We start from the raw sequence: 26,290 nt of genomic DNA on the forward strand, positions 1-26,290 counted from the left end.
CACACATTTTCTCAGGTGTATAATCTAGATTTAAATATATACATACACAGATAGGTATGTGTTAGATAGATAGATAGATAGATAGATAGATAGATAGATAGATAGATAGATAGATGTCTATCTGAAGTCTGAAGGAAAGGGGACTGGGGAAATGAGAGGATAATGGTATATGTGACAAAAGCAGAAGAGGGAAAGAGGATGGGAAGGCAATAGGGATGAGCAAGGATAGAGTTGAATATATATTTATGAAGATGCCATAGTGGAACATTGCTTTCATATGATAACAGTTTACAGAAGAATGAATGCACATTCTCCACTCTCACACCACTGCCATCCTTCTCTGCCACCTGAGGACCACTGGTCCTACACACCCACTGCCATCCTCCTCTGCCACCTGAGGACCTCTAGTCCTGAGCACCAACCCCAGGTCGTCATCCCCACCCCTGTGCCTGAGTGTTGTACATCCTTCTCAGCTTCTCCAAATAGGAACCCTAACCTATGCTGCAATTCTACCCCTGCATACCTCCCCCAGGTATGCAGTATCCATTCCTGCTTGGACTCCAGGCACTGACCTAAATACCACCTATAAAAACACTGTGAGCTTCTACAAACTTCTAAGGATCTGCAACAAGAATCTTCTAACCCTACAGAAAGTTTGCTCTTGTGCTCACGAACTATACCTAGTTCTAGCTGAGTTGAGACCGCTTCTCATACCCTATGTGCACATCAGCATTGAGTGGCCCCAAGACTGAATCCTAAGCACCATTCCGCTGGTCCATAGTCTGACACTTCATAACAGGAAAAAGATTCAACAAAGATAGGACAAATGAACCAGTGACATAACTCCAGAAGCCTACCTCTCATCACAAAAACATAAGATGAATAACTAAAACAATGTATCCTCTTAAAGAAAATAGTACTCCCATAGTAATGACCCAAAGAAAATCAAATTAGATGATTCATTAGTCAATGGTTTCAAAGTAGCCATTATAAATATATTCAAGAAACTCAAAGAGGATATGGTAAGTGCTGGAGTGAACACAATGATATGAAAATAAAATTTAATAAAAGATTTTTGATGGAAAAACTAAAAACAAAAAATTCAATAAGTCAAAAAGCTCAGTGGGGAAATCCACCGACAGAGTGATCCAAGTGGTGGACAGATTATCAGGACTTGAAGAAAAGGCAGAGGAATCGGATCACTCATTCAAAGAAAACAATAAATTGAAAAAATGGAGTGTGCACAAACTCTGGGAGACTTTAGAGAAGAATTAATGAAGATGGAACCCAATTAAGTCAAAGACATAAAGACACAGAAAATATTTTCAACAAAATCATAGAAAGTTCTCAAATCTCTAAAGAGATACATGTCAAGATTTAAAATGTGTACAGGACACCAAATAGAAACTTCACACATAGAATAGCCATTACATGAAGTGTACAGAACAAAAGTGAGTATTGAAAGTTGCAAGACCTAAAGACCAAGTCACAAGTAAAGGAGAATCATCAATATAATAGATGATTTTTTCAATGCATAGCTAATAGAATTTTTTTAGCATCACCATGAATAATAGAATTTTAAAGCAAGAGTATTTTACATAATCTGAAAGACCACAGATGCCATCCAAACTACTATACCCAGCAAAATTATCAGTCATAATGGAGAAATAAAACTTCGCATGATTAAAACACATTAGAGAACTTTATGCCCACTAAGCCAGATCTACAAAGGATACTGGAAAGACTAGTTTGGTCTGAAGAGAAGGATAAATAGACCCAAGAGTATTGGGGGGAAAAAAACAATCCTAGAGCCATTAATCAAAAGAGGTCTAAAAAAATAACACAAAACAACAGAATGCCAAAAATTAACACATTGTTTAGTAATAACTCTTAACATTAATGGTCTCAGTTGTTGAGAACCAGTTATGAGTCCCACAGCAAGGGCTGGTGGAGGGACGACTAACAGATTGGATTGGAGTGTAAAACTCATCTTTTTGTTCCCAAGAAACACATTTCACCATCATTACAGACTAGACACCACCTTAGGGTGAAATGATGGAAGAAAAGAGTATCCCAAGAAAATGGGATTAAAAATAAGTAGGTCTAGCTATTTTAGTATCTGACAAGACAGACTTCAAATCAAACTAAGAAGAAATAAGGAGGGTCAGTTTATACTGATTAAAGGATGGGCCAAACACAAGTACCAAGTTTTGTTTAAAAATTCTATTAGATATAAAATCATAGAGTATAGCGGGTGATTTCAATAACTCCTTCTCACTAATAAGTCATATGGGGGAAAATATTGATGTGAAATGACATCGTAAGTGAAATGGATCTAACATTAACAGAATATTCCACCCAAATGCTAAAAATGAATTCTCGTTGTCCATGGTACTTACTCAAAAATTGACAGTGTTAGGATACAAAACAAGTCTCAACAAATCCAGAAAAGTTTAAAGAACAACTTGCATTCTATCTGATCACAAAAGAATAAAGCTCCATCACAACAGCAATCAAAAGCACCCAACCTCATGGAGATTAAACAAGATTCTGCTGAATGGAAATTGGATCAAGTAAAACATCAAGAATTGCTCACTGAAAAAAAACAATCCCTACAATTTATTTAATCACTGTGTCCCCTCCACGAACTCCTCCCACACCATCCCCACCTACCACCCATCTGCACTCCTCTCCCTCCTCAGAAAAAAAAAATAACAGATTAAAAAACACATGCACACTCAGACATACACACACATATACACAAAAACAAAACACAGAAGAAAATAAATTGAACTCTATAATATACAAGCAATAGACTATTAAAACAAGGAATACCCAAACAAAGCAATATGAGACTTAAAAAGTCCACAAAAGTACTATTGAATTCATTTTGTTTTGAATGAATCTCTCCTGGGCCTGGAACCTAGCCTTAAGTGTGGTTAATATACCCAGTAAGACTCCATTAGAGAAAACTAATGTTTTTTTTATTTTTTGTAAGCAGATATCAATTCTTGGGTATGGATGGCAGCCCATGTCCACTTCCCCCTCTCGGAGCTGGACCCCATCTGGCTTGAACCTGTGCGTGCCCTGTACATGCTGTCAGGTTCTGTTAGTTGATATATGCATCATTCCTGTTGGATCTGAAGGGCACCACTCCCTTGGAGTTACCCATCTCCTCTGCCTCCTCTTTTGCATAGCTCCCTGATTCCAGAGACGAAGGATTTGATAAAGACATTCCATTTAGGACTAAGTATTCCAAAGTCCCTTACTTTCTGCACATTATCCAGCTATGTGTATCAATTCCATCTATGCAAGAGGATGCTTTTCTTAGGGTTGCTGAGTTAGGCACTGATCTATGGGTAGAGCAGAATATCATTTTTTGCTATGTTCCTTTAACAGAGCAATAGTATTTGGTTTTCCACTAGGTCCATGGGTTCCCAGCCACACAAGCAGTGTCAGTCATGGGGTTTCATCCCAGAGTGGGCCTTAAATTCAGAGTGGTTGTTTACCTCCACACCTTTGTGTCACTATTGCACCGGCATGTCTTCTAGACAAGTCACCATTGTAGATAGAGGTGTACTTTGATTGATGGCTACCTTCCTCCTCTTGTAGTATGCAAAGTAAATCCCAGTATCCTGATACTGGAGTCCATAGGGTGAGGCCTCTAGTTTGGCACCAGCTCAGTTTCTCTGTGTTCAATGAGATATGTGTTATTAGGATTTTTTTTTAATTTCTAAAATTGAATGAAAATGAAAGCACAACATACCAAAATCTGTGAGATACAAAAGGTAATCCTAAGAAGAAACTCTGTAGGGTTAGCTGCCTATATCTCAAATTAATAATGATGTATATGTAAAGACCTTGCTAAAAGAAAAACAAGCAGCAAGGAAATGTAGGTGGGAAGAAATCAAAATAGGGCTGAAATTATTGAAAATTTAAAAAAGTGCAAGGAATCAATGGAACAAATTGTATCTTTGTTTTAAGAAAAAGTTAACTAAACTTTAGCCAAATTAAGTAAAAGAAAGAAAATACCTAAATTAATAGAATTAGAAGAGGGGGAGCTTACAAAAGTATTTCTCAAACTCCTGACCTATGAAAATCTTACATAAATGGGACACATTGCAACAGACCCTGAGAAATACAGAGAATCATAGGGATATACTTTTTGTGATTTTTTTAGGATATTCTTTTTAAAAAAATTATTCTACTGAACTGGAAAAATCTAAAAGAAATGGATAGGTTTATAGATGTATATGACCTACGAACATTAAATAAAGATTAAGAAATAATTTGAACAGACACAACCAACAAGATGGAAGCAGCATTCCCTGGTCCTCCTACTAGGTTGCTTCATCTAGGCCTGATATAAGAGTTTATGCTTTTTTCTGTGTCTTGTTATGTCATGTTTGGTTGATATCCTTGAGAGGCCTGCTCTTTTCTGAAGGGAAATGGAGGAGTGGATCTAAGGGAGGGAGGAGGGAAAGAGTGGAAGTAGTGGAGAAGATGCAGTTGGGATGTATGAAAAAACAAAAAGTACAAATTCCCAGAAAAAAAAAAAAAAAAAAAAGACCAGATGGAGTCAGAACAGAATTCTACCAGATTTTCATAGGTGAATTTACACCAGTGATCCTCCAGTTGTTCCATACAGTAAAAAGAAACAATTCTAAATTAACTTCATGAAGCAAGTATAGCCACACTAGATAAAGACTCCCTCAAACAGGCCAAACCTCTTTCATGACCATAGTAACAAAAATTCTCAATAAAAAAAAAAAAAGATCATCTACCACAACTGAGCCTCATCACGCAGATGCAATGTTGTTTCAACATATGTAATGCAATAAATCACATAAAATGACACATGGGCACAAACCACGTGATCCGCAAGCCACGTGATCATCTCATCTGACCCAGAGAAGTCTAGATTGAAATCAAGCATCCTTTCATGGTAAAGATTCTAGAGAATCTAGAATATAGGAGTACATATCAATATAAAAAGGCAATATATAACAAACCCACAATCAACATGCTACTAAATGGAGAAAAACATCAAATATTTCCACTAAAACTCAGAACCAGACAAGGATGTCCATTCTACCCACCCAGTTCTGTAGAGTGCTTGAAGTCTTGGCTAAAGCAGCAAGCCAAGTGAAGGAAAAATAAAGGGGATACAGATAGGGAAATAAGTCAACATTTTTTTAATTTTACTGATATTATTCTATACATTAAAGACTACCAGAAAACTTCTACATCTAATATACATGTTCAGCAAAGTAGCTGTATAAAAGTTACTAAACAAAAGTCAATAGGCTTTCTACATACAAACAAAAAAAACATATCAAGAAAGAAACCAAGAAAACAATTCCATGCACAACAGACTTCAAAAAAAAATGTCTTGGTTAAAAACCTTGCCAAGGAAGTAAGTTATTTGTATAATAGAAACTTTAAGGCACTGATGAAAAAAGTAAAAGCGCCAGGTGATGGAAAGATCTCCCAAGCTCACGGATTGGTAAAATTAATCTGGAAAAGTGGAATCTACACAAGCCCCATCAAAATTCCAATGCAGCTCTTCACAGAAATTGAAAAAATAATATTTTTTGAAATTTTATATTGAAATCCAATAGCATCTATGCTGGCTAAATCAATTCTGAACAGTAAAGGTGGAGGCACTGCTATTCTGTATTTATTTATTTATTTATTTATTTGTTTGTTTGTTTATTTTAGATATTTTCTTTATTTACATTTCAAATGTTATCCCCTTTCCTAGTTTCCCCTCCAAAAATCCTCCCTCCTCCCCCCTCCCCCAACTCCCCAACCCACCCACTCCCATTCCTGGCCCTGGCATTCCCCTATACTGGGGCATAGAGCCTTCACAGGACCAAGGGCCTTTCCTCCCATTGATGACCAATTAGGCCATCCTTTGTTACAAATATAGCTAGAGCCACAAGTTCCACCGTGTGTTTTCTTTGATTGGTGGTATAGTTCCAAGGAGTTCTGAGGGTACCACCAACAGTTTGGGAAAGGATCTTTACCAATCCTAAATCTGATAGAGGAATAATATCCAATATATGCAAAGAACTCAAGAAGATGGACTCCAGAAAATCAAATAACCCCATTAAAAATGGGGTACAAAGCTAAACAAAGAATTCTCAACTGAGGAATACTGAATGGCTAAGAAGCACCTGAAAAAATGTTCAACATCCTTAATCATCGGGGAAATTCAAATCAAAACAACCCTGAGATTCCACCTCACACCAGTCAGAATGGCTAAGATCAAAAATTCAGGTGACAGCAGATGCTGGCGAGGATGTGGAGAAAAAGGAACACTCCTCCATTGCTGGTGGGATTGCAAGCCGTATTTCAAATTATACCACAGAGCAATGGTAATGAATACATAATACTGGCATTAAAATAGACATGTTGATCAATAGAATTGACCCCACAAATTGATCAGTAGAATTAAGGACACAAATATAAAACCACATACCTAAGGCCATCTGATTTTCTTTTTTTTAAGAAAAGGCCCAAAATACACATTAAAAAGAAAAGAACTTCAAAAAGAAACTGTCTGATCCAACTAGATAGCAACATGGAGAAGAATGAAGCTATATCCTTACCTCTCACCTTGGAACTCGGTTCCAAATAGATAAGGACCTCAACATAAGGAAGGCATGACATAAATCTAATAAATGGGAGAGTAAGGAATACACGTCAACTGACAGGCATTAAGAAATGACTTCCCGAACAGGACCCCAGTAGTATAGGCATTGAGACCAACAATTGATAAATGAGACCCATGAAACTAAGACCTTATTTCAAAAGACACTATTATTTAAGTGAAGATACAACATAAAGAATGTAAAAGTTCTTTACCAGCTACACAGTTGACAAAATGTTACTATCTAGACTACGAAGGAAAAAAAGAAATGAGGCATGGAACTAAACAGGGTTCTCAAAAACAAATGACTGAGAAGTATTTTGAATGTTCAACATCCTTAACTATCAGAAAACACAAATTAAAACCACTTTGACACTTCTGCCAAGAAAGCAGAACTGTAGGCTAACTGCCAATCATCACCTCTCCCTTCTCCAACTCTAACTCCCCAGCCTCATCCCTAACTATGTAGCAGACCACCTGCTTCAGTCTCCCCTCCTCCTAGGATTAAAGCTAAATATAAGCAACAAAAAGCTTACAAACTCAAGGAACTGAACAACTCTCTACTGAATAAACAAAAAAATGGATCAAGACAGAAATTAAGAAGGCCTCCTAGAATTAAATGAAAATTAATATCCAACGTATTCAAACTTACAGGATACAGTGAAGGCAATTCTAAGAGTCAAGTTCATAGAACTCAGTGCCCACATTTAAAAAAAGGGGGGGGGAGATTAACACACCTGAAAGCTCTAGAAAAAAAATCACACCCAAAATGCATAAATTTCAAAAAAACAAAAACAAAACTCAGAGCTAAAATCAATAAAATAGAAACAAACAAAAACACAAAGAATCAATAGAGTTGATTCTTTAAGAAAATAAGATTGACAAACATCAGATTAAAAGGCATAGAGAGAATACCCAAATTAATAAAATAAGAAATGAAAAGGAAGATATAACAACAGACAATGAGGGAATCCATAGAATCGTAAGGCCATACTTTAAAGCCTGTACTCCACCACGTGGAAAATCTAAAAAGAAAATCTAGAAGAAATACAACTGCTGCAATATATAACATTTACCAAAGTTAAATCAAGATCAGATAAGTAATTTAAAGAAACCTATAGCACTTAATGAAATAGAAGCAGTCATTAAAATTCTTCCAACCAAAAAAGCACAGGGTCATGTGGCTTTAGCACAGGATTCTAAGTTAATTACAATATTCCTCAAATTATTCCATAAAACAGAAACAGTAGAAATATCACCAAACTCATTTTATAAGGCCATGGTTACCTTGGTACCCAAACTACATAAAGATCCAACAAAGAGAATTACAGACCAATTTTCCTGTAAATTTTCCCCAATTTACAGCAAGCCTATCGCCAACACCAAACTAAATGGAGAGAAACCCAAAGCAATTCCATTTAAATCAGGAATAAGACAAAAGTTGTCCACTCTCACTATACCTATTCATTATAGAACTTGAAGTCTAGCTAGAGTAATAAGACAAGTGAAGGAAAACAAGTTGGGGAAATGGAAGCAGTCAAAGTATTGTTGTTTGCAGATGATATAATCTATATAAGTAACCCTAAAAATTTCACCAGGAAACTCCTACAGCTGATAAATACTTTCAGCAAAGTATCTGGATATAAAATTAACTCACAAAAAATCAGTAGCTCACCTATATAAAATGACAAATGGACTGAGTAATGCAAAATATTTTGAGGTAACTCTCACCAACCAAGCAAAAGACTTGTACATTGAAGAAAGAAACTAAAGAAGATATTAGAAGACGGAAAGATCTCTCATGTATATGGATCTGTAGGATTAATATAGTGAAAATGGTGATCCTACCAAAAGCAATCTACAGATTCAATGCAATCACCAAAATTACAACACAATTCTTCAGAGACCTTGAAAATATATTTTTCAGCTTCCTATGAAAACACCAAAAATTCAGGTGTTTAAAACAATATTGAATAATAAATTCCTGGAGGTATCACCTTTCCAAATTTTAAGTTGCACTACAATTTATAGAAATGCTGACTACATAATATTGGTAAAGAAACAGACATGCTGATCAACAGAATCAAATTGAAGACACAGACATAAATCCACACACCTATGAACAACTGGTTTTTAATAAAGAAGCCATAAATATACACTGAAAAAAAAGATTCTTCAACAAATGGTGTTGATCAAGCTGGATGGTGTATGTAGAAGAATTCAAATGAATCTACACTTATGACTGTGTACAAAACTCAACTCTAAGAATAGTTCAAAGACCTCAACAGAAGATCAGATACACTGAATCTAATTGCAAAGAAATCAAGGAATAGCCTTGAACTCATTGGCACAGGAAAATGAACAGAACACTGTTAACACAAGCACTAAGATCAACAATAAATAAATTAGACCTCATGAAACTGAAAAGCATCTGTGTGGAAAGGGGTACTGTCATTCATACAAAGTTGAAGCCTACAGAATGGGAAAAGACTTCTTATCCATCCCATAATCAGCCTCCAAACGCTGACACCATTGCATACACAAGCAAGATTTTGCTGAAAGGACCCTGATATAGCTGTCTCTTGTGAGGCTATGCCAGGGCCTAGCAAACACAGAAGTGGATGCTCACAGTCAGCTATTGGATGGATCACAGGGCCCCCAATGGAGGAGCTAGAGAAAGTACCCAAGGAGCTGAAGGGATCTGCAACCCTATAGGTGGAACAACAATATGAACTAACCAGTACCCCCTGGAGCTCGTGTCTCTAGCTGCATATGTATCAGAAGATGGCCTAGTCGGCCATCATTGGAAAGAGAGACCCATTGGTCGTGCAAACTTTATATGCCTCAGTACAGGGGAACGCCAGGGCCAAGAAGTGGGAGTGGGTGGTTAGGGGAGTTTTGGGGGGGGGAGGGTATGGGGGACTTTTGGGATAACATTGGAAATGTAAATGAGGAAAATACCTAATAAAAATTTTTTTTAAAGTAACTTTAATTCCCCAGGTATAATTGTCATTTCAGAGGCTTACAGCCGAATAAGCTGACCTTTTCTAGTTCTTTCTGAACTCTGGCTGGCTGGTTCAACTCAGCTGTTCTGGCTCAAATCCCTTCTCCAAGCTGACTGATTCAAATTGGTCTCTCTCAGCCTCTGACTGAATTGCTCTGCTTGGGAAAACTGCCTCTGTAGCCCATGAACTGAACTGCTCTTAATGGCTCTGAACTCAACTGCACTCACTGAATTGTTCCCCATTTCTGATTTACTCTGTGCTACTGTTAAGTAGCCTCTCTTTCCTGTCTCATGAGAGTTGAATGTATCCTATCTTTGACTCATTCTGTCAAATCCTTCTCTGATTCATCACTTTGTCTGCCCCTCAATTAGACATCACTTTCAAACTTGTCTGCTTCCTTCTACAGACTAACTTTACCTTCATCGTTTGGGGTTAAAGGTGTGTGCTAAGGCCTTGTCAGTATTCCATTGAGAGGGATTAAAGGTGTGTCATTCCAGCTGGATCACACACTTGAAGGTTTTTGGAAGGGATCGCTTGCCAGAGCAGCCAAGTTGCTGGATTAAAATTCCTCTACATTTACTAATTGTACATCCCTTGTCACCAAATGAAGCTTCCACAACTGGGAATGTGTTACATCTAATTGAGTTGTTAGCCAAATGGGTCCCATGGGAACTCACAAACAACCCAGGCTAATGTGAAGACTATAGGTTACTCTACACAGAGAGCTAGGTCCTATTGTTGAAGATAAACCTATATAACTCATTGAGTGTGGAGAAGTTAAGATGGTACCTATACAGAGCCTTCACTATATGTTCTACTGTCTTTGGTACAGGAAGTTATTCTACACACTACCAAAAGAAAAACATGAACACCAAACATCCACAAACCTTTTGATCTAAAATAGCATCCTGCCTGCAAGATATGTTAGGGCAATGATGGCACAAAGCTTGAAGAAGTAACCAACAAACATATCATTAGATTTAAGGCTCATTCCATGAGGTTGTACCCATACTTGACACTTCTTGTATGACCAAGAATCTGAGACAAAATAGGCTAGACACCTGGCGGGGGAGGGGGGAACTAAATACTACTGTTCTGCTAAAGAGACATAGCAATGAAATGGCCCCCAATGGCACTCTGCTATACTGCTACAAAGGATCAGTTTATTCAGCAGTAAGTCTCTGAGATAACAATTACATCAGTGGAATAAAAGTTACTTTTACAAGGCAAGATCACTGCCTTGATCACCTATCATCAAAGAAGTGTTCTCCTGCAGATGGGAACAAATACAGAGACCATAGCCAGGCAAGAGAGTTGGAAACTTGGAACACTCACCACTAAAGGGTATGTCTCTACCAAACCCTTCCCCTCAGGGGTCAGGGACCCCATGGACAACTTGGAAAGAATGAAAGTGCCAGAGGGCATGAAGAACCCCAAGGAAACTAGGCCCTATAAACCAATAGGATCAATCCACATATAAGCTCACAGACTGAGGCAGCATGCACAGGGTCTGCACAGGTTTGCACAAGATGGGGTCCTAGAGCTTCGGGAAGAAATGGATACATGCCCTGTCCCTAACCCAGATCCAATCTCCAATGACATCCTCTTGCAAATGAAAATTTAGTTTTATCCAAGGGAATCTCATAATGTTGTATTGGAGTTTTTGGTTTTTGATTGCTTTTTCCTTATTTTTTATTTTATTTATATCTTTCTTTCCCTTTTGTATCCCATAGGTAGGTAAGTAGGTATGTATGGGTATATATATATATATATATATATATATATATATATATATATCCTGTTTAGTATATTTTAGGATTTCTGAGTGTGCAAATGAATGTGTCTCTAAGTCTGTATCTTTTTCTTGGACCTTTGTTGTGCTCTTTTTCTTCTATTTATTTGGTTTTGTCCTATTCCGATGGGTTAGTTTTTCCTTGATGTTATTTATTATTATTATTACTATTATTTTGTTTTTTCGAGACAGGGTTTCTCTGTATAGCCCTGGCTATCCTGGAACTCACTTTGTAGACCAGGCTGGTCTCGAACTCAGAAATCCACCTGCCTCTGCCTCCCGAGTGCTGGGATTAAAGGCGTGTGCCACCACACCCAGCTTATTTTATTTTATTATTATCACTTAGAAGCTTGCTTGTTTCCTAATAAGAGACAGCGGAGAGGTAACTCAAGATGAGAGGGGATGTAGGAAGGAACTGGGAGGTGTGTGTGGGGGGGGGGGGGGACTGTAAGCAGGATGTATGATAAAAAAAAAAAACTATTTACAATAAGAAAAAAATAAATATGCTTTGAGATTTCATCTAAACCCAGGATGTCTCATTTCTTTTTTATTGACAACAAAGCTTCCATTGATATGGAGAAAGTAGAATGCTATGCATTAGAGGTAGGAGCATAAATTGGTGAAGCCGTTATGGAAATCAGTGTGGGTATTCCCCAAAATGCTAGAAATCTACCACAGGATCCAGTTATAACACTGTTGGCGTTTATACCCAAAGGACTCTATATCCTACTATAGAGGATACTTGCTCATCCTTGTTCATTGCTGTTCTGTAGGAAAAATCTCCTGTGCACTGTACGGAAGCATCACCTGTCAATAAAAAGCTAATGGCCAATAAACTAAGGCAGGATTAGAAGGTGGGACTTCCAGTTGGGTAAAAGGCAGGCAGAAGGAGGCCTTTTTCAGTCTGGATGTGGAGGAAACAGATGTGAGAAGCAGAGGGGATGAATCAGGTCATGTAGCTGAATTCAGGTTAGACTCAAAGGGATGTTACCTTTAGAGTTAGTCAGGGAACCGACCTAGCTTATGGCCTGGGTATTTATCAATAATTCTAAGCCTCTGAGTTATTCGGGATCCGGGACATGGATGGAAAAGCCCATAAGTTTAAATGGCACCCAACATACGGACTCTTAGAATCCAGGTAGAGCCTAAGAAGCCACAGGGAAAACGGTTTAGCATTCTGCTCAGTGCCAGCAGACAGGCTACTCTGCTCACAGAGAAGCTGAAGTCTGGCTGGTTGCTGGAGCCAGCAAATGGCCAGGGAAGGAAACCATACAGAGGCCCAGTGCAGAAGTGCAGGCACCTTACCCCCCGCCCCCCCCCCACAACCCCGTGGTAGAGCATGGCCTGTGGGCCTGTGGGCCTGTGAGCAGCAGGTAAAGTGGGAACCAGATTCTCAGGGCATAGCCCCACAGGCAAGCACTTCCCAGCTGCTCTAGGAAACTAGCATGTTGCCCAGTAGGAGGCTAAGCTCACACCGCTGCCCAATGTGTTCCCACTTCATCCCCAGTCTGGTGCTGGCAGGCCCAGTCCAGCATGGCAGGGCACCTGAAACTGAGACTACCACTGGGTACCCAAGGGTTAAGGCCTGGAGCCAGCAGAAGCTCCACAGTTTGAAGAGGCTTGGCCAGAGCCAGCAGAAGGTAGGACCAGTGAGACAGCCTGCTAGATCAGGAAGAGTGGGCAGAACCAGCTGCCAGCACCAGGTGCTTAGCTGAAGCACAGAAGGAGTACCAGAGACAACATGCAGAAAAATACAAGCCCAGTCGCAAGCCTCTGAACAGATAAGGATCTTTGAAATCATGCTAAATGCTAAAGAAAAGAACTGAATATAGAAAAATCATAGGGAGAAAGTCTCTGGAGGAAGGAAAGAAATAGAGATTTAAAAAAGAAAAGTATTTTCTATGTTAAAAATGGGAGAAACAATGACTCAACACATCTGGATCCCATTTGATTTTGTTTCTCTTATCATCATACAAATAAGTATTTTTTTCAATAATGATTACAATTTTATATATCGCTTATAAGAGAGATCAAAAGAAGAGAGATAAGGAAAGGACTGGGAATAGATTACTAGATTGGAGATGATAGAACAGAGATTAGAGTACTCTTTAAATCAGAATAAAGATTTGTCAGAAGAATTGAATCTGGAACGTATAACAACAGCAAAAAAAGTAGTTCCAGATGAGAAAAATTCAAAGGCTTGAAAAATTATAATGGCAACCCATAGAGATGCAATATACTGTATTAAAAATACAGATTCTGTTTAATGAAGTCACCTTAGAACAATGTTATACGATGGCATATATGTTTCCTTTTGTAGATTTTGAAATTTTAAAATATGTACATGTTTTAAAACATCATAGAGTATATACATGGTCAGAATCTCAAAGGGCTTCTGCCTTGGATTCTCCAAAGGATGAGTCTGAGATCGCACATTTATTAGAGGTGATGGGTAGCTTGGAAATGTTTTACAGATTGAAGCTGATGATGCTTTGACATGTGCATCCATTAGAATGCAATGATATTTTAGACATTATGGCATGAAACATGTTGCTGGCATAAATCACAGTCCTACAGGACAAGCAGTTGTAGAGAGATCTAACTGTACATTAAAAGAGATACTTAACAAACAAGAAGGGGTTACAGAAATCCCAAAAGATAGATTACATAGTGTTTTACTGACTTTTAATTTTTTTAATGCTAATGAACAAAAACCAACAGCTGCTGAGAGACATTGGATTATAGAAAAAAACTTCTGAAATAGAATGGCCTATCCTACCTATTTTAAGGATGTCTTACCTTCAGAATGGAAGGCAGGAAATGTGTTGGGGAAGAAATTTTGTTTTTTGTTTTAACTGAAGAAGAAAAGTTATAGATTCCATCAAAAATAACAAATAATAAATTTGGCTGAGGGGGCCCTACTGAAGATCTAGGTTGCACACATAAAGGGAGAAACCAAGAATTACAAAACAGGTAAAGTATACCCTGATCCCTTTACATGGGAATATCTCTGAAACTGGATGAGACATAAATGTTTCCAGCCAGGACTTCAGCTCAGCATAGGAAGGAAATTTTGTTGGCTACAGAGTTCTCAGGACTTATCATGCCATCCTTTCCTACGGCATGGATTAAAATTTATATTACAGCTTGATTATATAGTCCAAACTAACTTACGAAGACAGACAGATGCCTTACCTGTTCAAAGAACAGAGAATTATCTTTTGCTGAATTGTGTACATCACACATGCCATACATGTGTTAACGCAGAAACATAAATTACCTTTGAAAGTTTATATGTTCACAGAGAAATACAACCAGATACCAATAAGTTAAAGCAGCCCCAGCAAGATTCACCTTCAAGGATGCTAAGAAGGATGCTGAGATGCTGAAGGATGCAGCATTCATCCCAGCCCCTGTGGTTCCCAGGCTCATCTCTGCGTCCGAGGCACCGCTAGTGTACCATCTGGTGGAAGTCAGGAACATCCCAGGTAGAAAAGGGTAAACAGAGCCCAAGACGAACAGGGTCCAAGTCCAATTGAGAGCAATGGGAGCAAGTGCCAAGTACTGGAGGGGAAGGAGAAAAGAAAGCCTTCTTCAGGAGTCTTAGGCATGCCTCTTTTAGATGAAGGCCTTTTTTGTGGTAATCTTTAAAGAAGCAGCTCTCTGAGAGAATCCTTTCTTGTTCATATTGCTTTATTAGGAATGGATGTGGGCATGTATATTTCATTCAAGGTGAACCTGGGATTATCTACCTTGTGGGGAAAGGGCCTGAGAATACGCAGAAAGAGAAGGTCATTAGTTGAAGGCTAAAGCTATCTAGACACCTTGTTAGCATAGAAAGGAGCTCCAGGTATTGCATCACATGACTGAGCGTCTGTGATCCTTTTGGTTGGGTGCTGTGGTTACGAGTTCTAGACCAGACATAGGTAGGAATTGGCTCCACTCCTACCATTCTCGAATCTCTGAGATTCCTGGGATTTGAGCTCACTCAACCTTACCAGTTCTTGTGCCTGTCTGGTAGCAATGTACCACATGCCCTAAAGGAAAGTGGGGGACGAAAAGAAAAAAAGGGGTTATAGGAATAACAGGATAAAAGGGTAGATTATTGAATGTACTTTCAGACTAAAGAGCATTAACAAAATGTAAAAGATATTTTGCATTCAGTATGGACATTGTATATTGATACAGATTTAGGATTATGTTTTGTTACAACATACTATGTATATATATATATATATATATACATATATATTTCAGTTTTCATATAAGGTATTGTACCTACGTAACTCATTTAAAAATGCAATGTGACATTCTAGGCCTTTTGAAAGCTGCTATTACAAATTGTTTAGGATAAGTAAGAAATTCAAGTTAGTAGGCAAATACAAGTTAGTAGTATGGTAAATGTTAGGTGCTAGTTTAGTTAATAACAGAAATAAGCCTTATTTGGCCTCCTGTAGATGCTTTCAAGATTAATCAGATAGTAAATAGCTAGAAACATTTGCCTATTCAGATATACTATAGATAGATGGTCTTCAAAAGCCTCAGAGATCTACAGAATATGGCATTTAAAGATTTTTATTAATAAAAGACCTTTTTTGACAGTGAGACATGTCTTTCCTGGTAGCACCCCCACATTACTTTAAAGATGGTGAACATCAAAGAACCTCCATATAGAATGCTGTTCAAGCTATGGACAAGCAAGATGTAGGGAAGTCAACATCTTGACTTTGCCAATACAAAATAGGCAGTCCTTCATAATTCCTGCTTCATAAAAGAAGTCTGTCAGATATTTTGAGCCAAATGGCTGAAAATGATGCTCCATCATTGCAGAAGTATCTTAGGTGACTGTCCAGGTAGCCAGCGATCTTTGTTGTTTTTATACTTTTGGAAGCTGCTTGCTCTACACTTCCTCTTTACTCAGGTAATAGTTAGCCTTCACAGGTCTCTGATTGGCTAGATATTTATAGTCTCACAGTTAAGCTTAAGTCGTTTAGGTTCTAAGAAAATGTTTTAAGGTCTAAAAAGATTTTTATGAGTTGATAATCACAAATTATGATAGAAAATGATTTAGGTACAGAACTTTGGACTCACCAAGATAAGATAGATAGTAGAGTACTTTCTCCAAGGTTGCCAAACTTGTATGGGCTGTATGTTGGGAATGTAATTTTTACCTGATAGTTCTCATAATTGTTCTTAATGTATATAGTTTATTGATCTAGAAAAAGAGCCTTTTATTAGCAAGAAATGTTGGGATAATCTTTTTGTACACTGTTTGAAGATGTGTCTCTGTCCTTCCTCACCTGCCTAAGGTACCTTATGGTTGGTTTAATAAAGACCTGAAGAGCTAAGCAGGAGAGGATAGTCAGGACATCCAGGCAGAGATAGGAAATCTGGGAAAGAGTCAGAGGCAGGAGGATTCGTTGAGATTTGTCAGAGCCAGACATGAAGGAAGAAACATGTCCTGAGATGAGGAGGGGTGATGGCAGAATGCAGATTAGGATAAATGGACTGATTATAGTTAGATGAGCTAGTTGGGAAGAAAGCAGCTAAAGCCAAGCGTTCATAATTAATAAAAGGTTTTCATGTCATTACTTGGGCAGCTGGCAGATTGAGACAGTTATGGTGATAGTTGTTGGCCAAAGGGTTCCCATGGGAATCACCAAAAAAACCCAAACTGTTGCCAAGACTACTGGTTGCTCTCCACAATCTGACAGCAAAACTCCATTGCTGAAGACAACTCTAAACAACTCATTGAACACAGAGAAGTAGAGATGGTGCCTACATAGAGCTCTCACCCCTGTGTTTTAGTCTTTGGTACTGGAAGTCCTTTGTATGCTACTTAAAGAGAAATGTAAACACAAATTCAACCACAGTCCCTTTGATCAAAAATGCTGTCCTGGCTGTGTGATAATCTGGCCCAAGAATGGAAAGCTTGTGGAAGTAATCATCTAATATATAATTGACTTAAGTCCCATTCTATGAGATGGAACAAATACCCAACACTGCTTCGGTGACCAAGAACCTGAGACTAGATGGCCCAGGGACCTAGGGTAAGACCAAATACAACTGTTCTGAAAATTAAAAGCAAAAAGCTATAAAATGACTTTTAATGGTATTTTCCTATACTCACAGATCAGTGCCTTGCTCAGCCATCATCAGAGAATCTTCCTCCTGCAGAAGATGGGATCAAGTACCAAGGCTCACAGCCAGACATTATGTGGAAAGTAAGAGATTTGGAATACTCAGCCCCAAATGAGATAGATGTCTCCACCAAATCCCTCCCTTCAGGGATCAGGGAACACAGTGGAAGAAGAGGCAGAAAGAGTGTAAGAGTAGTAGTGGGTGGAGGAGAACAAGAAGACAAGACCCTCTAAATCAGCATGATCCCTGATCTGAAAGACTACCCATACTCCAGCACATGACCCTGCATCTGTGTACATACTGGTAGCAGTAAGTGTACTTAGGGGAGTTCTAAAAATATGTACATAAAATTGGGAGAGAAAATAGTGGTTGTGGGTTATCAGCGAGATGGAGAGGAGGGAACGGGGAATAAATTTAACTAAAATCCATCATATGCATGTAAGAAATTCACAAACATATTTTACAAATTGAAAATTGTTACAATGGAACTTTTCACAAGCACATCTACCATTATCTAATCATAATACGTAATGGTAAGTTCATCACCAAATTCAGACACTATGCAAAGCACTTCACATTTTTCCTGCTGAACCCACAAAGGTACTGGGTTAGATATTATCCATTTTACAAATAAACGCCATGTCTGAGCTAGCATTAAATCCTGAGTTCAGAGGCTGTGCATCAAGTTTCCTGTAATCTGTCGGTTCCGAAAATTTTAGCTACAGCTCAGACTTGGCCTTGGAGCCAAAAAGCAGTGTTTCTAACTGCTCCTGAAACAGACTATGTGGACTTTCCCAAGCATCTCAGAATAAACACAACCAAAACTGAATTTACCTTCTCACCAAACCTGTTCTTCCCCTTCCGTATTTTAATAACACTGTTGTTATCCAATCAGCCACTCAAGGCAGAATCCAGACTCCAAGGAGCACTGTAAGGCTGCAAGGCAATCAATATTCCTAACACAGACCTCTCTTCTACTAATCCCTGACATCTAACCTAGAAAGAATTATAAGCTTTTGGTTATAACACTAAGTTTCCAATCCAGGTATGCACTACCATTTTTTATTCTACTTGAACTTCATCTCTAGACCACTGAAATAATCACCTCTTTGGTCTGCTAACCACCAGTCACTAATACTTTCCCACATAACATACACAACTACAGTCCAAAAGCAGCCTAATATTACTGCCCATTTTTTTTTTTTGAGACAGGATTTCAGAATGTATCCCAGGCCAGCTTCAATTTACAATCCTCTTGCCTTGGGCTCGCAAATGCTGTAATTATGGCTGGCTTCAAAACCCCTTTTGACTGCCAACTGCATACATATTTAAGGTAGATACTGACAGGAAGCATTAGTTTAAAACAGCGATTGTTTTGGAGGCAGTAAAACTTGGATGTTCTATCTCCATCACAAGATTTTTGGGTGTTTGTGGAGTCTGTTTGATTGTTTATTTGTTTGTTATTCTAAGCAGGTGAGAAACTTTTCTTGAGTTCCAGTGACTTCCACTAATTTTAGGGTTATGTGAAATCAGTTACTATAGCCCCAGAAGAGCTAGACCACAGGACACACTTCAGTACAATGTCTAAATGATGTCTGACCTTGTATTCCCTCGGCATCACATGCTCTAGCCTCCAAACGCACTGGGTTTCTTAGCCTTTGAAGAACTCAAAGCAAAGGCTAAACTGGGTAGGAAACTAAAGTGGGATACAGAGAATTTTAGAAGACAAAAAAAAATGATAGAGGTATTAGTTATATGAGTGTATCTGCCCAGATTGTACCATTAACAATTTTCAATGTGTGTACATTTAAGCAATAAATAAATGGGAAATTATGAGGTTGAAAAGCTGTATGGCAAAAAAAAAAAAAAAAAAAACAAACTCACCATCATTCAAAGTGGCAGGCTACAGAATGGAGAAAAGATTTTTCACTCATTTCATATCTGATAGAGGGCTATATCCAAAATATATAAAGAACTAAAAAAAAACTGGACATCAAGAAAATAACTCAATTAGAAAATGGGGTACAGATATAAACAAAATTCCCAAAAGAGGAAAGAAAAATGGATGATAAGCACTTAAATGCTTCACATCCTTAGTCATAAGGGAAATACAAATCAAAACTACTTTGAGACTTCATGTTATGCCAGTCAGAATAGCCAAGATCAATACAACAAATGAGCTCATGCTGGCAAGGATGTGGAGTAAGACAAACAAACTTTCATCCATTGCCATTGGGAGTGCAAACTTGTATAGCCACTGTGGAAATCCACAGTTCCACATGATGCTAGGAACAGATCTACCTAAAGGTTCATCTATACCACTGTTGGACAGATACCCAAAGAACACTTCATCCTACCACAAAGACACTTACACAACCTTGTTCATGGCTTCTCTATTCATAATAGTCAGAAGTTGAAAACAACCTAGATATCCATCAACAGATAAATTTTAAAAAGGGGGTGCATTTACACTATGGAATATAACTCAGCTGTTAAAAAATGAAATCATGAAATTCACAGATATGGATAGAGCAAATGAAAAAATAGTCTTGGCTGAGTGAGGATAATCCAGACATAAAAACACAAATATGGTGTGTATTTGCTTATATGTAGATATCAGCTGTTATGTCTTCAATAAACAAGCTACAGTCTGTATAACCACATAGGATAGGTACAAAGGAAGGGAATATGATAGAGGTGTGGATCTCCCTATGGAGGGGATATTGATAGACTGGGAGAGGAACAAGAGGACAGGGAGGTAAGAATGGTAACACAGGAAGGGACAGCTAAAACTAAGGGCCATTTGTGGGGTTATATGAAAACCTAATATAGTGGGATTTTCCTAAAATATATACATGTATGAAGGCAATCTAAATGAAACTGTCAAATAACAGGAAAGATAGAGCCCCAACTGGAAATATTTTGCCACCAAATAAAGCCCTGAGTGCTGGGAATGGGTTACAGCTACTAAGGTTGTTGGCCAAGGGGTGCCTTGGGAACCCCAAAACAACCAAAAGTATTGCCAAGTCTATTGGTTGCACATGAAGAACTGATAGTAAAGTCTTACCGCTGAACACTATACTTACACAACTCATTGAACACAGAGAAGTCAAGCTGGTGATTGTATAGAGTCTTCACCTCTATAAACTAGTGTTCATGCTATTGGAAGATACTCTACATGCTACTTTTGAAGTAAGCACAAGCCCAGCTACAAACTATTCAACCTACAGTGATGACATACTTTCAAGATACACTACTACAATAGCAACACAGGGTTTATGGGAGTAACCACCGCTATCTGGTTCAAATTAAGGCCCACTCCATGAGGTGAAAACCATCGCTAACATTGCTGAGATGGCCAAGCATCTGAGACCAGACAGACCGAGGACCTAGTGGAAAACCGAATCCTACTGTTCTGCTAAAGGAACATTGCCATAAAATGACTCCTAATGACATTCCACTACACTTGTAAACCAGTGCCTAGGTCAGCCATCATCAAAAAGTGTCCTTCTGCAGTAGACAGGAACAAATACAGAGACCCATGGCCAAACAACGTGCAGCGAGCAAGAGACCTTGGAACACTCAGTCCCAAATGAAATGTCTCCAACAAATCCCTCTCCTCAGATCTCAGGGAACGCCACCAAAGAGGAGGTGGAAAAAGTATAGGAGCCAGTAGAGATGAAGGACACCAAGCCAACAAGACCCTCTAAGCCAACGGGGTCAATGCACATATGAGCTCACACAGACTCACGCACGTGGCTTGCACAGGTCTGTGCCAGATGGATCCCAGCTCTAACAGGGGAAGTGGAAACAAGCCCACATCCCTAACTCAGACGCTATCTCCAACTGATGACTGCCTGCAAGTGGCAAATCAGTCTCACTGTATACAGAAAACTTTTAAGGCCGGGCCCCATGCCCAGACGTAGATGACCAACACAAAAGGAACTCAATTGCATTTGTTGATGTGCTTTATCTCATAATTTTGGGTCAGGGCTTTTTCCTCCCTTTACAATTCAGATTCTTTGCATATGTATTATGACTTCCGGCTTTGTATTTCTATGGGACTCTTGTGAGCATGTGTGTCTCCACGTCTGTGTCTCTCATGGTTTACTTGCCTTTTAGTTATTGGGAGTGGGGACAGGGAGTGTTTTGTTTTGAGTTTTTTGTTTTTTGAGGGGTTATTGTTGTTTTGGCTTTGTTCAGTTTTTTTTCTCTTATTTTATTTTATTATTTTTCTTTAGATAACCTGTTTGTTTTCTAACAAGAGAAAGAAAGGTGAGTTCAGATGAAAGGGAAGGCGGAGAGAAATTTGGGAGATTTGGGGGAAGGGAAATCATAATCAGAATAAATTTTATGAAAAAAAATCTATTTTCGGGCTGGAAAGATGGCTCAGCGGTTAAGAGCACTGACTGCTCTTCCAAAGGTCCTGAGTTCAAATCCCAGCAACCACATGATAGCTCACAACCATCTACAATGGGATCGGATGCCTTCTTCTGGTGTGTCTGAAGACAGCTACAGTGTAGTTACATATAACATCTTTGGGCCGGAGCAAGCAGTGGTCCTGAGTTCAGTTCCCAGCAACCACATGATGGCTCACAACCACAGTGTACACATATACATAATATAAATAAATAAATCTTTTAAAAAAAAAGTCGATTTTCAATAAAAGAAAAATAGAACTTTTAGAAGGTGTGGCCTACCTGGGGGATGCTGGCAGTTGGAAGCATACCTTTGAGGACTGTAACCTGTCATGAATACTCTCTGCCACAAGGTCTCATTGCCAGTGTTATGCCTCAGCATAGACCCAGAATCCCTGGAGATAAGACCCTAGACCCACAGTGACAATAGACCCCTCACTACACACCTCCCACTGAGACGTCAAATACAGCAGCTTCCCCCACCCCATCCTAACCCCTGTCAAGTAGATTGTATTCTTATCATTTATTCCTGGGTCTTTACTGAAAGAAGGGATGTCATTTGCTCATAAGTAACAGCATTATCATCAAATTTAGGAAACTTACCATTGATGTAGAGCTGTTATTTAACCTACAGTCTGTATGGTAATCACGATAATGTCTCTTGTCATTTTCAGGGTTTGCTGTCATTCCTGTTGTTCTTTTGATGGAATATGGGGCCTGACTCGAGCCTGCTGTTGTTACATCTGCTGTCCTTTAACCTACAGCAGTTCTTTTGCCCTTTCTTGGTCTTCATGACACTTAAAAGAAGTGAAGTTTTATAGGATAAGTCACTTGGTGCTGCCAGTGCCAACCCCCACCCCACCCCCCCCCCCCCCCACACACACACACTACTTGCCACCTGACCCTATCTGCCCTTAGGGGTGGGAGGTGAGGCAGCACAGTCAAGGACACAGACTCCGGGAGCAGGTGAGAAACACCAGAAGCAAGCTCTCTGAACACTGCTACAAGCTTCTTTAATACCCTCCACCCGAACCCCATTGGTCCCAAGAAAGCATGACTTCTAAACATCAGTTCCTGATTGGCTGGCATTGTCTAAGCCAGCAATCTTTGGTCCCTCTGGCAGTCCTCAACAAGGTCCTACTACCAAAGATGTTTTTTGTTGTTGTTGTTGTTGTTTTTCCGGCTGTGCAGCCCCTGGCGTTTACATAGAGGCTGCCCTGCCATTCCTGCCACAACTTTGGATCCATGTGATTTTCTTCAGAACTAGATTGAGTTCACGCATTTTTAATAAAGTGGAAGATAGATCTTCTTCACGTTGTTACATGTAGGTGTAATATGATATCTATTTGATTGTAAATCTTGATCACTGGTTCTTAGGCAGTAGTTCTCAACCTTCCTAATGCTGTGACCCTTTAATACAGTTGTTCATGGTGTGGTGACCCCAAACCAAAAAATTATTTAGTGGCTACTTCATAACTGTAACTTTGCCACTGTTATGAATTGTAATGTAAATAGCTGATGTGCCCGAGAGCTAATATGTGACCCCTGTGGGGGGAATGTCCCACAGACTGATGAACATTACTCTAAGGGATCGTTCAGCCTTTTCGACTACATGATCATTATTTCTTTTTCCTTTTGTTATTTCTAAGTAATTTTGGGGAAAGAACAATGCTTTTATGTTAGGAAGCTCTTTTTAAAGTGCTTGTAATGTTGCTACTTCGATTTTCTTAAGTATCCACGTCAACGAAGTTAAAAAAGAGTGAACAGTGACTAAATTAAATGTGTAATACTGTGAGAAATCATTGTTAAGTCTTAAATCGAAAAACGTTCTCCAGCTAACTCACACAATATGAAGTTATAAAAGTTTACTTCTACCATGGGGATTAAGTCATTATCAGTAAATCCATTTTTATCAACACTTACTAAGTGTCATATTCCAAATGCCATGACCAGACTGAGAATATAATAAGGCATAAGACAAAGACTCTTCAGCAAACGAAAACTCACTTGGCGTGTGTGTGTGTGTGTGTGTGTGTGTGTGTGTGTGTGTGTGTGTGCTAGAGCCTACAAATAAATATATCCATAAACAAGGAGGTTCTTTATTCTTAGAGATCCTAATATAATGGTTGTGAAGCTACCAGCCTAAAAATGAGAGTGAGTAAAATAGCACGTTTTCATGATAATCACATAGCATGGGAACAAGAGAGATGATCGAAGCCATGGAACATAAGGAGCCTAAGAGGTTGTTCATGCAGGAGAGATGCAGAGAAGAAAATGTATAGCACTGGTCATCAACTCACTTGAATCGCAGAAGAGATAATAACAGGTGACGAAGACAATGTGTTATTTTTTTCCAAGGAAATATTAGGTTAGCGAGATGTGTTTTGTAGATACCTGACTAATAATCTTAGCTGTTGTTATAAATTAGGGGGTAGTTCGTCCTGAAACATAACTTAGAAATGCCGTGATTCAAGCTGAATAGGTAATCACTGTACGAGTTTGTATCCCATATCATCACAGGGTGTTTGAGCTTTGAACGGTCATTCTCCCAGTTGCTCCTCCTCGTGCGCAAGGAGATCTCTTCCCAAAGTTGACGTTCACAGGTGTGGAACACAAGGCAGTTGGCTCTTATATGCATGTCACTCTAATGTTTTTTTTAACATCTTGATGCACCTGCCAGATTTGAGATCTTTGTTAGAAAGTTGTGAGGGTGCCTTTTCTGCCTTGAAAAATAGTTGGAAAAGATGTCCGTATGTCTTGTCAAGTCAAGACTTAAAGATCTATTATAAGCCGGGCGTGATGGCACACACCTTTAATCCCAGCACTCGGGAGGCAGAGGCGGGCGGATTTCTAAGTTCCAGGCCAGCCTGGTCTACAAAGTGAGTTCCAGGACAGCCAGGACTAAACAGAGAAACCCTGTCACTGGTTTACAAAATGGCCAGAATTTTATCTTTTTTTTTTTTTAGTTAATATTTCCCATTTAAACGCTCCACTTTTTTCAAATTAAGTATGGATGTAGTTGTATCTCAGAGAGTTCTAGAATAAAAGCATAGAAAAATATTTTATACGAAGTCAGGAGGCTAGAAGGGCAGTTCTTATACCTGAAAGTCCTCTACAGAGTCAAAGATGAGATAAGTGAAGGGTTTTGAATAAGGGGATCAGGGAAGCAGCAGTGTGGTAACTTCTAGGTAGGAGAAAGCCCCTTAAAGCAATTGTCCGGATCCTTGCAAGTCTTATGCCATTCATATTACTTGGATTTGAAATGTCCCCCATAGGCTTGTTATATCCTAATAGGTGGCAAATATTTTAAGAAACTGGAACCTTTAGAAGGCAGGGCCTGACTGGCAGAAGGTGAAGGCCTTTGACATCATAGCCCCAGGCTCAGCCACTCTGCCTCCTGGTCCATCCTTGGGTAAGAAGTCTCCACTGAGTTCCTGTCTCTGCAAACTCTTCCATGCCTTCTTTGCCAGAACAGAATGGAACTTAGGAAACCAGGAGCCAAAACCAACGCTTCCTCCATTAAGTTGTTTCTGTCAGGTGTTTTGGTCAAACTTCTGAAGGCAAAAGTAACTAATACTGTCAGTCAGCACTAAATCACCTAGGAACACTTAGCTGTGAGGGTTTGGGGTAGCACCACTGTTTTCAATGCTGCTTAAAGACTCTTGGCACCTTATTGGGGATACCTCTATGTAGAGCTACTCTGTTTTCTAAAGTTAACCCTGGAACCTAACTGCTTTGATGTTCAGTGCATTTTTAATGACCTTACTGTTGGAAGAGCTGTCAGAGTTCTGGGTAACTAGGTTTCATTTCTACAACAGGAACAAAGTTGCTTGCTTTCTTTCTTTTTCAAAAGTGAAACAAATACAAAAGAATGTTCAAAAATTCCCCACATTAGTTCTCTTTTCTTAATCTCTCCTTAAACTAAGAATCGTCTCACAATGCAGTCAGGGTGAGAAAAGACATCATTGAAACCCTTCGCATCTTGTTCTTCCTCATTTAAAATACACAGCCTGGTCAGAGGAATGACTCCGCAATGGTGTGTCTGTAGGATGTAAGTAACATGCAGAGAAAGGAGGCGAGGTTGGTAAGCAGGAATGCTCTGTCTGAAAATATTCGAAGCCTATCTTGCTTTGTATTTAATCTAGCTGTCTCAGGATTTTATTTAAAGAAAACAAAGATATCCCATTTTCTGGGAAGTGAAAGAGCGCCAACAGGAAATCAGCTATCGCCTACTAATTCATCCTTGAATAACTGTCCTGCTTCACAAGGGGCAGGAAAA

At 39.0% G+C, this 26,290-nt stretch overlaps 1 protein-coding gene across 4 annotated transcripts in view; it reads right to left on the reverse strand.

Annotated features, from left to right (window-relative positions):
- Window positions 1–26,290, reverse strand: part of Zfp800 (zinc finger protein 800) — a 187,486-nt gene that overhangs the window by 56,435 nt on the left and 104,761 nt on the right. Inside the window, exon 1 of one of the 4 annotated variants that reach the window (XM_011241073.3) lies at window positions 22,615–22,708. The exons of the other annotated variants lie outside the window; for them this stretch is intronic. The gene's annotated coding sequence lies outside the window, so the exon portion shown is untranslated. Of the gene's footprint in view, window positions 1–22,614; window positions 22,709–26,290 lie in introns of those variants that run through there. 4 annotated transcript variants of the gene reach the window in all.

The sequence above is a fragment of the Mus musculus genome, chromosome 6 (genome assembly GCF_000001635.26).
Source record: "Mus musculus strain C57BL/6J chromosome 6, GRCm38.p6 C57BL/6J".
Classification (NCBI taxonomy): Eukaryota; Metazoa; Chordata; class Mammalia; order Rodentia; family Muridae; genus Mus; species Mus musculus.